We start from the raw sequence: 12,866 nt of genomic DNA on the forward strand, positions 1-12,866 counted from the left end.
ATGGAACTGTTTCCATCTAACTATGAATAAGTAATCGAAATATTTAAAATAGTTGTAAAGATCCAAGCAATAATGAACTCTAGTCTCGTTCAAACAGATGCTCGGCTGTCTCCGTTTATCTCAAACAAGCAAGAGAATGTGTACACTAGGTCACGTGATAGCTTGATGATGCGACCTCTAAATATAGAATGACTCTCTGCTTGTCGGAGATTTACGGAGACAGCCAATGGTTGAACGAGACTTTTTTGAACTCTGACGTATGAATATATACTACTGCAAGAAATATCTAAATTGTTCGTACTATTAAACATCTGATTATTTTCAAGGTATTCATAAATAAGTTTCTTAAAAACCAATGCTTCAAGATACTTTACATCGAAACTATCGATTATTTTTAAGAACTTAATCTTGTCAGCGGTGATGATTTGTGCTTAGTTTCAAACACTGTTTCACTTTCGGTTTGCCAGAGCAACTGCATAGGAGACTCCCAAAATTCAGATGAGCTAATTCCTCATTCATGACGTAGCGTGCGAAATTATAAGCCATTTGAACGACAGTGCAATGATAATGTAAATGGTTACGAGATGCGTGTTTGTTGCGTACTCTTGATATTAATCCATGTATTCTCTTTGACAGTACTTACAGTTAGTGTATGCATCTACTCGGACTGATGACATCCATCACAGGATGAATGACCATCTTTAAGTCCTCCTTAAAGATAGCTTAAAGGTGTTTAAAGGTAGCTTAAAGACGATCTTTAAGCCACCTTTAAGCTATATGTGTTGCTTAAAGGTGGCTTAAAGAAAGCGTAAAGATGGCTTAAAGGCAGCTTAAAGACTATCTTTAAGCAACCTTTAAGGACAACTTATAGGTCCTTAATGTCCAAACATCTTTAAGCCACCTTTAAGCTACCTTTAAGGCACCTTTTAGCCATTACAAAAAATTTTAATTCAATATTGTGCTTAAATCCAACAAAATGTATTAACTTTGTGAAAGAAAAGGTATTAAAACGGTTTTTGTACTAGAAAAAAAATGAAAAAAAAAAACACAAAAAACACCGCCCACGGCGAGAATTGAACCCGGGACCCTTAGTTTACTAGCATCACCACACTTCCTCTGCGCCACGGCAACTTATATATATATGAGGGTTTTTATATCCTATATATCAGTGGATATTGAATCAATGTATTGAATGTGTTTACTTGAAAAGATTTTGACAAACCATTCAGTTTGTAACAATCAATTATAACTAATTTATAAATTACATGCATGCATGTATTTAGAATGAAATACGGAACTTGGTCTTCAGTGAACAAAAATATATTATACCTAAATGGAAACCGTTAGGTTCACTATAGAAGGCTTTCTTAGTTAATAAATTTAAACCGAGTAGATATACGTTCATCTAATTTATAGCTATAAAAATGTAAGAAAGAAAATGAAATCATTTCTTTTATTAAATGCATTGATACTATTAGGGTATTTGTCCAATTTCCCGCAATTTCCCGGTTTTCATGATCGCGGCGCCGTTCCAATATGTTTAAATATTTACATGTAATTGTATGTACATGATTTTTAAACTATCAATTCTATAACAAACAAAATTACCAATTACCGGTGACGTATTTACTGCATGTGGCAATTGCAAATGACTTGTACATACAAATTAACTTTTATTCACTAGGCTTATTGTATACTCGTACATACGAAGATTCAACGCCTTTAGAAACCCTGACGTGCACCTGGGCACACGACACACCTGTTGTGTATATATTGTATATTCTGTGTTAGTTCCAGGGGTTTTCTTAAGTTGGACAAACAATAGACTTTAATTAGATATACACAAACATGCACCTGGGCACACGACACAACTGTTGTGTATATCTTGTATATTCTGTGTTAGTTCCAGGGGTTTTCTTAAGTTGGACAAACAATAGACTCTAATTAGATATACACAAACGAACAAAACTATGTCTAGACAAACAAAGCAATAATATCCTGCCCGATACAACAAAGGCAGTTGAGAGTCTTATCATCTTTAACATGCATCTAGCAGATCTAGAGTTAGAAATAATGAAAATTGAAAAAAAAAAATACAAACCTTACACCGATTATCAAATTAAATCATGCATTTTTGGTTTATTATCTTTATTTTGTTTAATAACCGGATGAACTGAGAGAGAGAGAGAGAGAGAGAGAGATTTTTTTCACCGATTAATTTATAATAGGAAACAAACGTACTTTAATTAGTTTTATGCACATATTAAGATACAGATACTGCGCTCATCCCTACAATAATTCTTAAACCCCCAAAAAATTATAAAGAATTTTATAACGGCAATCTGTGTCCATCAGAGCGGTGCTGATGATAGCGATCTGTTTAATGGAGCGACAATTAAAACCGCCTGGAACACCCCCCCCCCCCCTTCCTTGGAAATTATATTATCACTCGGATGACCCCCTCCCATCCCTATAAAAGAGGTTTTGCATTTAATATATGTTTTTATTGTTCAGCTTGACCAAACCTGACTTAAAGGGAACTTAGAGATGGTTTAAAGACAACTTAAAGGGAGCGTAAATGCCACTTAAAGATGCTTAAAGGTGGCTTAAAGGTGACTTAAACAAGTTTGGACATTAAGGACCTATAAGCTCAGCTTAAAGGTGACTTAAATGTGGCTTAAAGATTGTATATCCTTTAAGCCACATTTAAGCCACCTTTTAGGACTTGCTTAAAGATTGTTTTTCGCCCTGTGCGTTGGATGCGAGCATATACACAGATGACACATACTACTTATATAAACATGTACAATGTTAAATGGATATGCGTATTGATTGTTACTATTGTGTTATATAAATGTCATACAACAATTAACATTTATCAAAATGAATTCAGTTTTAAATTTTAGTCAATAAATAGCACTACAACAGCGAAAAACACAAAATTTACGAACAACAAATACTGGAATACAAATGTATATAGACTTGTGAAGACTTTATGAGAGGTATTTCAACGTACTATTTAACATGGGAAATCGGCAATATTTGTTAATGTGAGCATGAACAATCTCAATTAGTACAAACAAAAAAACTATATAATTTTATGCCATTAGTCTAATTTGGCACCAATAATTCGCTATTTTTTAAATGATTCATGTACATTAATTTTTTGTGTTATTTTATAAAAGAGTTGACATGAAATATGTTTTCCACCTATTTTTTTGATTTATATGCACTCAGTGGCAGTATATGACGTCAGAAGTGACGCTATTTTTATAACTCAATCAAAATCAATAAAAAATTGACATTTTTCATATCGTTTTTCGAATGGGAAATATAGAGCGACTCTTTGAACAAGAACGAACTCGTTGTCACTTATAAGTATTGGAAAAATACATCTTTGGTAAAAATATTTTGTTTGTTCAAGCAGTCGCTCAATGTTTCCTTAAAGAAACACTGCTTCAAACCAAGCCGTTTTATGCTAAAAATAAGAAAATGGCGGGAAAGGGTAAACTTTATGATGTCATATTTTTAAATTGTGGCCACTAAAATCAAAATGAAAATTATGAAAAAACTTCAAATGTACATTTGTACAAATTAAACAAAGAATTACAGTAAAATGACAATGTTCATTTTAGGGGGCCATTTTAGCCTCAAATATATAGTCCTTTAATTGTTTTTAATTATAAATTGACGTTCCCGCAGTCATTTGAAATCAAGTCGTAAATTAGTCTTAACCACGTCACACGTGTTTATTGTAAAAACGTAAACATGTAAAAAAATATCAACATTTTTTAAACGATTTTTTAAATATAAATGGAGAATTGAAAAATATATGAAAAAATAAATGGTTTTCATGATATTTGTGTTAAATCGTTTAGGCAACTTTAAACAGTTTAAAACAATTTGTTATAAAAGATGTAAATATTTTTTTATCTTTTGCCCCTAAACGACTAAAAATAAGTTCGCTATATCCGTTATTTCGTTGTAACCAAATTTGTTATAACAATACAATTTAAAAAGAAGTGTGGACTCCACTTATCAAACGGGTTTTGTTGCAAATACAATATCGACCATGTCGATATCAGAATATGATACAATCATGTAATTCAATGAAAACAATTCTACACTTAGTAACAGATTAATGCAAGAAAAGGAATCTTCAGAAAATCCTAAACAAATCAAGAATAATGCACTTCAGAAAGCACAAAATGAAACAAAGCCCTGTTATCTTCAGATATAAAATAACGCTTTCACTATGTACAGTTTTGCAACGACTGAAAAGTAATCTTTGATGAAAATAGATATTTTAAGTATGGCTAAATCTGGAAGACGAGCTTTTGAAAACATTATCTCAAAACTTCAACATGTAAGGTATATTTTTTATAACACCTACGACATGTTATTTCACAATTGTGTCGCTTCAATTATAGCCTAATTTAGCTAAGTCTGTTGACATGCAACATGTCATAATATCAAAATGGTACAAGAACATAATGTCTATTTCCGTCGACGCAAATTATTATTATTAAGTGAGTATAGCTCTTCAAAACAAATTATATAAATGTTGAGATTAAAATAAAACAAACTGTAATTGACCATTGTGTTCGCTGTATGAATAAGTATACGCATAGTATCTGCAATTTCGATACGAAGTAGAGTAGTATTTGGACGATGCAGGGCTACATTTTTAGTTTTATTATCTCGCAAAGAACACCACAATGCTTATTTTGATATTAACTCATTAAAATTAGCCGTGATCGATTTGACCACGTTCAGACCCTAATTATCAGCTAATAATTTTCAAAGAATGGTTACTTGTTACTTATATTTATTAATTGCTCGCAATGGTGCGATTAAATATTAGAATATTGACATTTTTATTAGCTGCAGGACTTTAGCTCCCGGTCTGAAAAAATTCGGATGGACGACCTGGAAGCTACAGTGCCTACCATAGTAAAAACCTGCAATTTACTGCGCACAAAAAATGCGCTAGTTTTGGACCGATTAATCTCATTTACGATCATATTCTGTACAAATATTTGATCCCAAAAAATTCCTTGGACATTTTACTACAGATATCGTCACTTCACTTGCCTCTGATATTCTTTTAAACACCATCAGCAGCCCTGTAAATTAAAGTGGTGCAAGTTGGTTTACATTTAAAAATGGCGACTCTCGATCTCGACTTAAATTAACATACTTCATTTTCCGAGGTCGGTTATCATTTTTAAGAGAAAATCTAAGGCAAGTAAAATGGCGATATCAGTAGTAAATTGGCTGAAGAAATTAATGGTACTAATTCTTTTTTACATAATTTGTGTGAAAATAAGGTTAACTAGAAAACTGACCAGTCAGGAAGGGCCCCGCTATGACAATTAATTAATATAGAGAAATGAAAAAAACTTTGAATTCCATCCTCTTTATATTAACAATGATGAAAAATAAAAGCCGGCATAATATGTATAGAACTGCAATATATAGGATCTCATGATTTGTAGTTGGATATAATTTTCATCCAACAATTAAAGTGTTTTTTTCTTGAGCCTTAGTGAGGGGATAAAACACGCAAGTTGGATAAAAATCATATTATACTACAAATCATATGAGATTCTATTTATCCCATGTTTTATACACCACAATCAATGTTTACACTGTTTATAAAACTCCACATAATTTTACTTCATTATGCCTACGCAAATCCCATTTTAAAGTCACAACTGAGGGATATCAAAAAAATATCCAAAGAGTCATATCCACAGGATAAAGGGGATTAACATAGGATGAAATAAAATACAAGTAATATTCATTAAAATATTCACCTTTATATGCATTAAATGTAGCTGCCATCAGTGGTCAACATTTTCTTAAATGTTACTACAGCAATAAAATAATGAATGAAGCCAAAAAGGTACAATTTAAAGATCAAATTAGAATATAAACATTATACATATACATTCATTAACCATGTACACACACTTTTACAAATTTAGAATCTTTTAATGTCAATAAAGGTTTGTTTATGGTCACTATAATATGTCCACATCCCAAAAGTTGTTGGTAATGGATGCAAATTTGTCCAAATATGGTCTATGTGGGAACCACTTTGGTGGGTGGGACCATTAGAAACTTGAACAAACCCTTCTTCTTGTAACAATTTTACAACTGAATTGGAAGTCTTGTTCAGATTGATGTTAAAATCTCCTCCAATGATTATTTGCTCTCCTCTGTGGCTTTGAATGAAGTCTTTAATGCAACAGCATATAAGAGAGACAGTGGTGCGAGGCGGACAGTATAGAAGTAAAACTGTTATGTAGCTGTTGTCATTACTTAAGGGGATGTGAGCTGCTATGGCATCAATGTTGCAGTTTGTAATCAGCAAGTCCAGTTCTTTTAAAGGGTAATTTTTACTAAATAAGACAACACCTCCACCATTTTCCGATGATCTTCCCCTGCTGATATTGTAACCATATCCTTTTAAACTGCATTGAATGCTGGGCTGCCAAGTTTCTGACATTGCCAAGATGGAAGCTGTGTTGATGCATGGGTCATTTTCAACATCTCTTCTGTGTGTAGCCCAAAGTGACTGTACATTAAAAAAGCACACACGTACAATATTGGGTGATGGACCAGAGAGTTGTTGATATGCTTCAGTTGTGGATGAAGTATGTTCTTCAAGCCTATTCATTTCCTTCAAAACCATGTCATCTGCTTTTATTAATTCTGGCTTAAAATCAAGTAAAAAAAAGCCCTTGCAGTGATGTAGCACGACTAACAGCGACATATGCTTGTCCTTTAGTTCGAAGTTTTTTGAAAGATGCGACAACTTTGTCCAAAGTAGCTCCTTGCACTTTATGTATTGTACAGGCCCAGCAAAGAACAACTGGGAATTGTATTCTTGTTATTTCTGGGGATGAGTCTGATCGTCCTGCATTTTGTTTTACTTCAGCTGGAAGAATAGGGACTCCACATTCATAGCCTTGTAGTGATATTTTTGATGATTGTCTAGCTATTCGGCCAATTTTTCTATTATCAAACTGAATGACAATAGCTTTGGGAAAAGATGATGAAGATTCACTGTGTATTATGTCCAAGATTTTGCCTGTTGCTCCATTTACTAAACCATCAGACACATCAAGATTCTTAATAAGCATTATTCTGGCATTTTTACATAATATAAGAGAATATGGCAACCCTCCAAACATTTGTAAAATGTCAATTTTTTTTACAACATTTGGAAATGATGAAATCTCAATCTTTTCTTCAGTTTGCTTGCTCAACATTTGTGCATTGTGATGGTCGACATCATTTCTTGTGGCAAAGATGTGTAGAGCATCATGAGGATAAATTTCGCTGAGAGGAGAAATGATTCGAGATTTGAGAGTGCATATGTCCTCTTCTGTATGTGTAGCAGTACGTAGTCGATTCAGCATCTCTGCAAATATCCGGTCCTCTCTTTGTCGCATGTTCTCATCTAGCTCTATCATAGCAAAATTCCTCTCCCAAAGTCCTGCCAAAATGACAGCAAGCTCCTCTGGATCCATACTGTTGGGATTCAGTGCCTCAAAATCAAAGATCTTATGTTGGTGGACTGGTGGGAGTTGATAAAAGTCTCCTACTGCCAGAATGCTAACATCTCCAAATAAAGCGCCTGTGTTTTCTACTCCTTTGGCCTCCTGTAATCTGCGATGAATGTGAGCAAACATGGACCTTCCAACCATAGATACTTCATCAATTACAAGAATTTTTTGTTGCGACATACTGAGTCGAAATGTTGCTAACATAGAGGGATTTGATCTCAGACAATAATATCTTCCTTTAGGAAGGTGGAGGGCTGCATGAAGGGTAGTGCCACCAATATTGTAAGAAGCTGTTCCAGTTGGGCTGGTAAGGAGTATTGATGGGTAATCAGGATTATCACCAGGTTGCTGCAAAATTCTAGAAGCTTGATGATATATAGCTTTAATGACTTGACTTTTTCCAGTTCCAGCACCTCCTGTAACAAAGAGATAAAACGGTGGAGGTGTTTTCTCTCTATTTTTTGCAGCAACAGTGTCTTTACACCAGCTAATAATTTGTGTGAACACTTGTCGTTGTTTTGTGTTTAGACTGTGGATGATCTCTCTCAGCTGCACATCCTTGAGAGCATTAGGTTTGGTTGTGACAGCCAGTGTTACAGGTCTTCTAGCAACTTCAACTGCATTTGCTTCCCTTGTTTCTTCTTCCTGCATAAGCCTTGCTTCATCAGCTCTGGATAGCTCTGCCCCAGGATCAAGACAATCCCAAGCATGTTGAGGAGGTCCATTAGCACTATAGTTTCTTAAAGCATCTTCTACCAGTTCACTGTGATGCTCAAGACGGGCTTTAGTTTGAAGTATTTCATCTCTTCTTATTTCAAACATTGCCTCAAATGGAAACTCACCATCATTATCCCTGAAGTCTGTTGCTTCATCTCGCCATGGAATAAACAGCATAAGTTGCTGGTGATAAAAATTTTCACTCTCCTTATTTACGGAAAACATATGATATCGTGGAATAGCAGGTTTCTGGTATTTTTTCATGATGCCTCTGCCATCCTTGAGCTTGATTACTTTCGGAAGGGTATTAATGTCGTGCACACAATCAACATCACTGTTTTTTGACTGAGATGAAGGACCATACCAGGCAGCAAATTCCCAAAGACAGAGTTCATTTAGGAGTGGACTATCTGGTCTTTTTTGTATTTTTCTACAATACCTAAGGCATATATATCTGTGTCATCATCGTCAAGTTCATCCAGCAAGGACTGAGGTTTTAAAATACCAATTCTCTCATCGGGAAGATCTGTTGGTATCCATACCATTTTTGAACTGCATCTCTTTAAAGGTATACTCAGCAGCCTATAAGCGGCTTCTTGCGCACTAATTTCCCGATTGCTGAGATAAACACTTCCAATTTTTTGTAATCTGGACTTTATATCTGCGTCTTTTAATTCTTTTGCAGCCTCTTTTAACATCTGGGACAGTTCTCGTTCATCTTTGGTTACATAAGATGCTATGTAAGTTATGCATGCATATGGATCACACACAAACTGTTAGTCCATGTTTGCCTTCCAAACTTGTAGAATGTCTCTGTTATAACAGTTTATGTTCAGACTGCTTGGTTTTCTTTTTAGTACAACAGATTTTCTTGCTTTTGAGTATTTGAGAGCATTATAATAATTTTCTTCTGATACTTGAGCAATACACAGGACTTGTTGAAGAGACAAATCTAAGACATTTACTGTATCATCAGTCAGTACGTCATTGACCTTTGGTAATACTTCTTTTGCAGCAGCAGCTGAAACATGGATGATGGAGGCATCAGCTTGAGGATTGGACAATAAAGTTTTGTCACATGGTGGCTTTGGATAATGAAATCTACATGAAGTGCCATGTTTCCTGCAGGCAACAGAATGAGTGTGCTGCTGATTACTCAGTACCTCATCATGTAACGGATCATCTGGAGGGGGAATTTCACAGGTGATATAACTGTCAATCCAGTTACATATTTCATCTTCAGAAGACGTTTTCAAATCTGGGGCATTTTCCACCCATAAGACTGCATGACAGTGGGGTGATCCACGAAGCTGGAACTCGGTTCTTTGATAAAAGTGTGTAACTTTGCCAAGTGGAGCTGCTGTTGACTGGATAACATCTCGAAAAAATGACTGTAATCTGTGGTCAAACTGTCTAGCTGCCATAACTGGGTTTTGTCGCAACCATTTGCACTTTTCCTCATAGGACATATTTTCAATATCTTCTTCACTAAACTTGTGCCCGTGCTGTAAAGCAATAGCTTGGATTGTTTCTGGCCACTGTAGATCTGAACAAGACAATGTTAGAAACCAAGTGAAGACACCCTTTGCACGAACCATTGCCAAAAGTTCATACTGTGCACGCTGCCAGTATGATGGTGAGCCTCGTACTTGTAGAAGAAACTGGAAAGGTTGGTCCTTAACAAAAATCTCATTTATTCTTGCAGGATTCCTCAACTCACCAACAGATATGTCAATTCGTCTCGCTTTTCGCAATGCAATATTGAGTGAATTCCGTACTTGTTGTTTTTCACAGACATTTAGAGCATAAAACAGATATGGAATGGAAGATGCAAATCTACTGTCTGTGTTTATTATTCTTTGTATGAAGTACTTCTTGGCAGTTAGTGCAACATTTCTGGAATTTCCATTATCATCTTCAAAAAATGTAGATTTCCCAGTAGGAAATAAATGTGGAAAGGCCAAGGCTTCACATCTTGTGTCAAGAAAAGGATCCAAGGGACTTTTTCCCTCAACAGGTGCAATACAGTATTCCTTCTCTGCTGAATGCGTAAAATTACTTGGATGTAAACAAGTATCAAACTGTACTCCTCTGACTCTCTCCTGAATGTCTGAACCATTCTCGTCTATATCATCATTATTTCTGGGACATTCTGAGTCATCTGAAATAACTTCATGCAGTTCTTCTTCATCCTCATCGTGAGAATTTGGTAAAGTGCTGCAAAGACTTTCTTGATGATTCTGTTCTTCTTCATTGCCTATATTTTCCGTGAATAAACTGTTCCACATGTCTTTGTCCTCCTGACACTGTTGTACCCATTCATCTGTGATACAAATGTTACTGTACAGGGGATTGTTTTGTATAAGCCAGACAAGAGCCTTCATAACACAGTCAGGACGTATGTTTTGGTGTATGTGGTGTCCTTTGTAGGCTAGTTTCCTTTTCAGTTTTAAAGGAATGATTCCAGATTCTTCAGGAGTCCTAGGAAGTGATGAACACACACTCTCAGTATCAACAGGAATATTTACAAAAGAACCAATCATGTCTTTCTGTCCTCCTCTAGGAAGGTTCATCATTTTGAAGAAAATGATCCTTTGTGAAATAAGGATGCACTCTAACACTCTTTAATCCTTCAATTCATCAGGAATTTCCTCTGTGATTAAATTATTTGCAACTGCAGTGCCTGGCATTTTGTCTTTCATCAATACTGCATGACATCCATTACAAATATACCTCTTCCCATCAAGTGAGTGCTTTTCTGTTAGACATTTATCCAGTAGCTGACTTTCAGTATTTATATACTTTTCTTCAGACAAAAGCTGTACAAGACTTCTGTAACACATTTTATGACAAGAGCAGCAATTAAACTCAGGAAATTCCTTAATGGACATTCTAAATTTGAGTTCAAAGTCTGATGCAGCTGCTCTACGTTCATTCTTTTTTCTTTCAGCATCTTTTGGTCGAAGAGACTTTAAAGATTCTTCAGTTAAGTCTTGCCGCTTCTCCCTTCTAAAGCTTGTTTCTTTCTGTCTTTTGTTGCTGCGACCTTCTTCACTTAAGTTTTGCCGGTTCTCTCTTCTGGAACTTGTGTTTTTTTGTCTAATGTTGTTACGAACTTCTTCACTCAACTCTTGTAGCTTCTCTCTTCTAGAGCTTGTGTCTTTCTCTCTAATGTTGGTGCGAACTTCTTCACTCAACTTTTGTCGCTTCTCTCTTCTGGACCTTGTTTCTTTCTGTCTAATTTGGTCAGAATCTTTTTGGTTCAATCCCTCCCTTATCTTTTTTCTGGAGCTCGTCTCCTTTTGTTTGATTCTATCAAGATCTTCTTTACTCATTGTTTGCCTTTTATCTCTTCTGGAGGTTGTATCCTTTTGTTTAATTAAACTCTTTTTCAAGACACTGAGTTTCTCTCTCCTTTTCTTTTGCTTACATTTCTCTTTTTCTCTGACTTTTCTGATTGCATCTTCATCTAATTTTCTTCTTTTTTCTCTCTTGTTTGTTACCTTTTTATTTTTCAACAGATGATAATTTTGATCACTTAATGACAATTGTCTCATCTTTCTTTTTCTGGTCTCTTTTTCATTTACTTTACTCTTCTCATTCTCTGTCTGATTTTGTCTTTGCTTCCTTTTAACACATTTGGAATAATATTTCCGGTGATGACTTAGAGTGGTGATGTCAATGCTAACTGCTACAATCTCATAATATTTAGCACCAACTGCTTTGGTTAGGTCAGATAAATACTGATGAAGGGAATGGTAATTGTTATAACGAAGAAGGATTGCAGCTCCATTAGGTGAGGGAAGGCCTTTCTGATTTCTTGAATGTGGATCAAATGCATAAATTGTGTTATTTCCTGCATGATATATGGCACTGGTATATGATACTCTGTGAACATCCCCAAATAAAAGAAATATATATGAAGAAATGCCAAATGCAATATCTATTGCATTTTTGAATTCTTCATTTGAAACGCACAGTCCTGTGTGTTCAGAGAGGATTGTTGTCTGGTAATATTGCTTCTGGAATAATGATGTCCCCTCACGCTCTTTAACCATCATGTACTCCTGCCCATGCATTTTTGAAGTTTTACTGTATAAAGATGATCCCTCTTTAAGTATGTTATCCAAGGATCTTGCATTAACATTTTGCAAATGAGTGGTATAAGCAAATATAAGAAAGATTAAACAATTGCATGTACACTGTTTTCCCGCATTTTCACGAAAAATTGGGTCTCCTTGGTGAATATTGGCTTTCAATACATGGAGGCTCCGACGACGTTCTTCCTGATCCTTAAAATATTCTCCAAGTGGTTGTGCAGACATCATCTATAATATGAAAAAAAGAAATAAATGTGATAGTCAGTAAAATCAAAATAAATAACATTTTAATTATTCAATATACTTTTACCTTTAATTGGGACAGATTGTCATAGCAAGTTTTTCCTGTCTCTGAACATCTTCTCCGGCTTCTTGATCTTTACCCCTGAAACAGATATTTTAGCTTTTATACACAGTACCTTTTAATTCCCATAAAGCAGAATAAAAAAAACTTATGGCTGATATTCACATG

This window comes from Crassostrea angulata, chromosome 5 (assembly GCF_025612915.1).
Source record: "Crassostrea angulata isolate pt1a10 chromosome 5, ASM2561291v2, whole genome shotgun sequence".
NCBI lineage: Eukaryota > Metazoa > Mollusca > Bivalvia > Ostreida > Ostreidae > Magallana > Magallana angulata.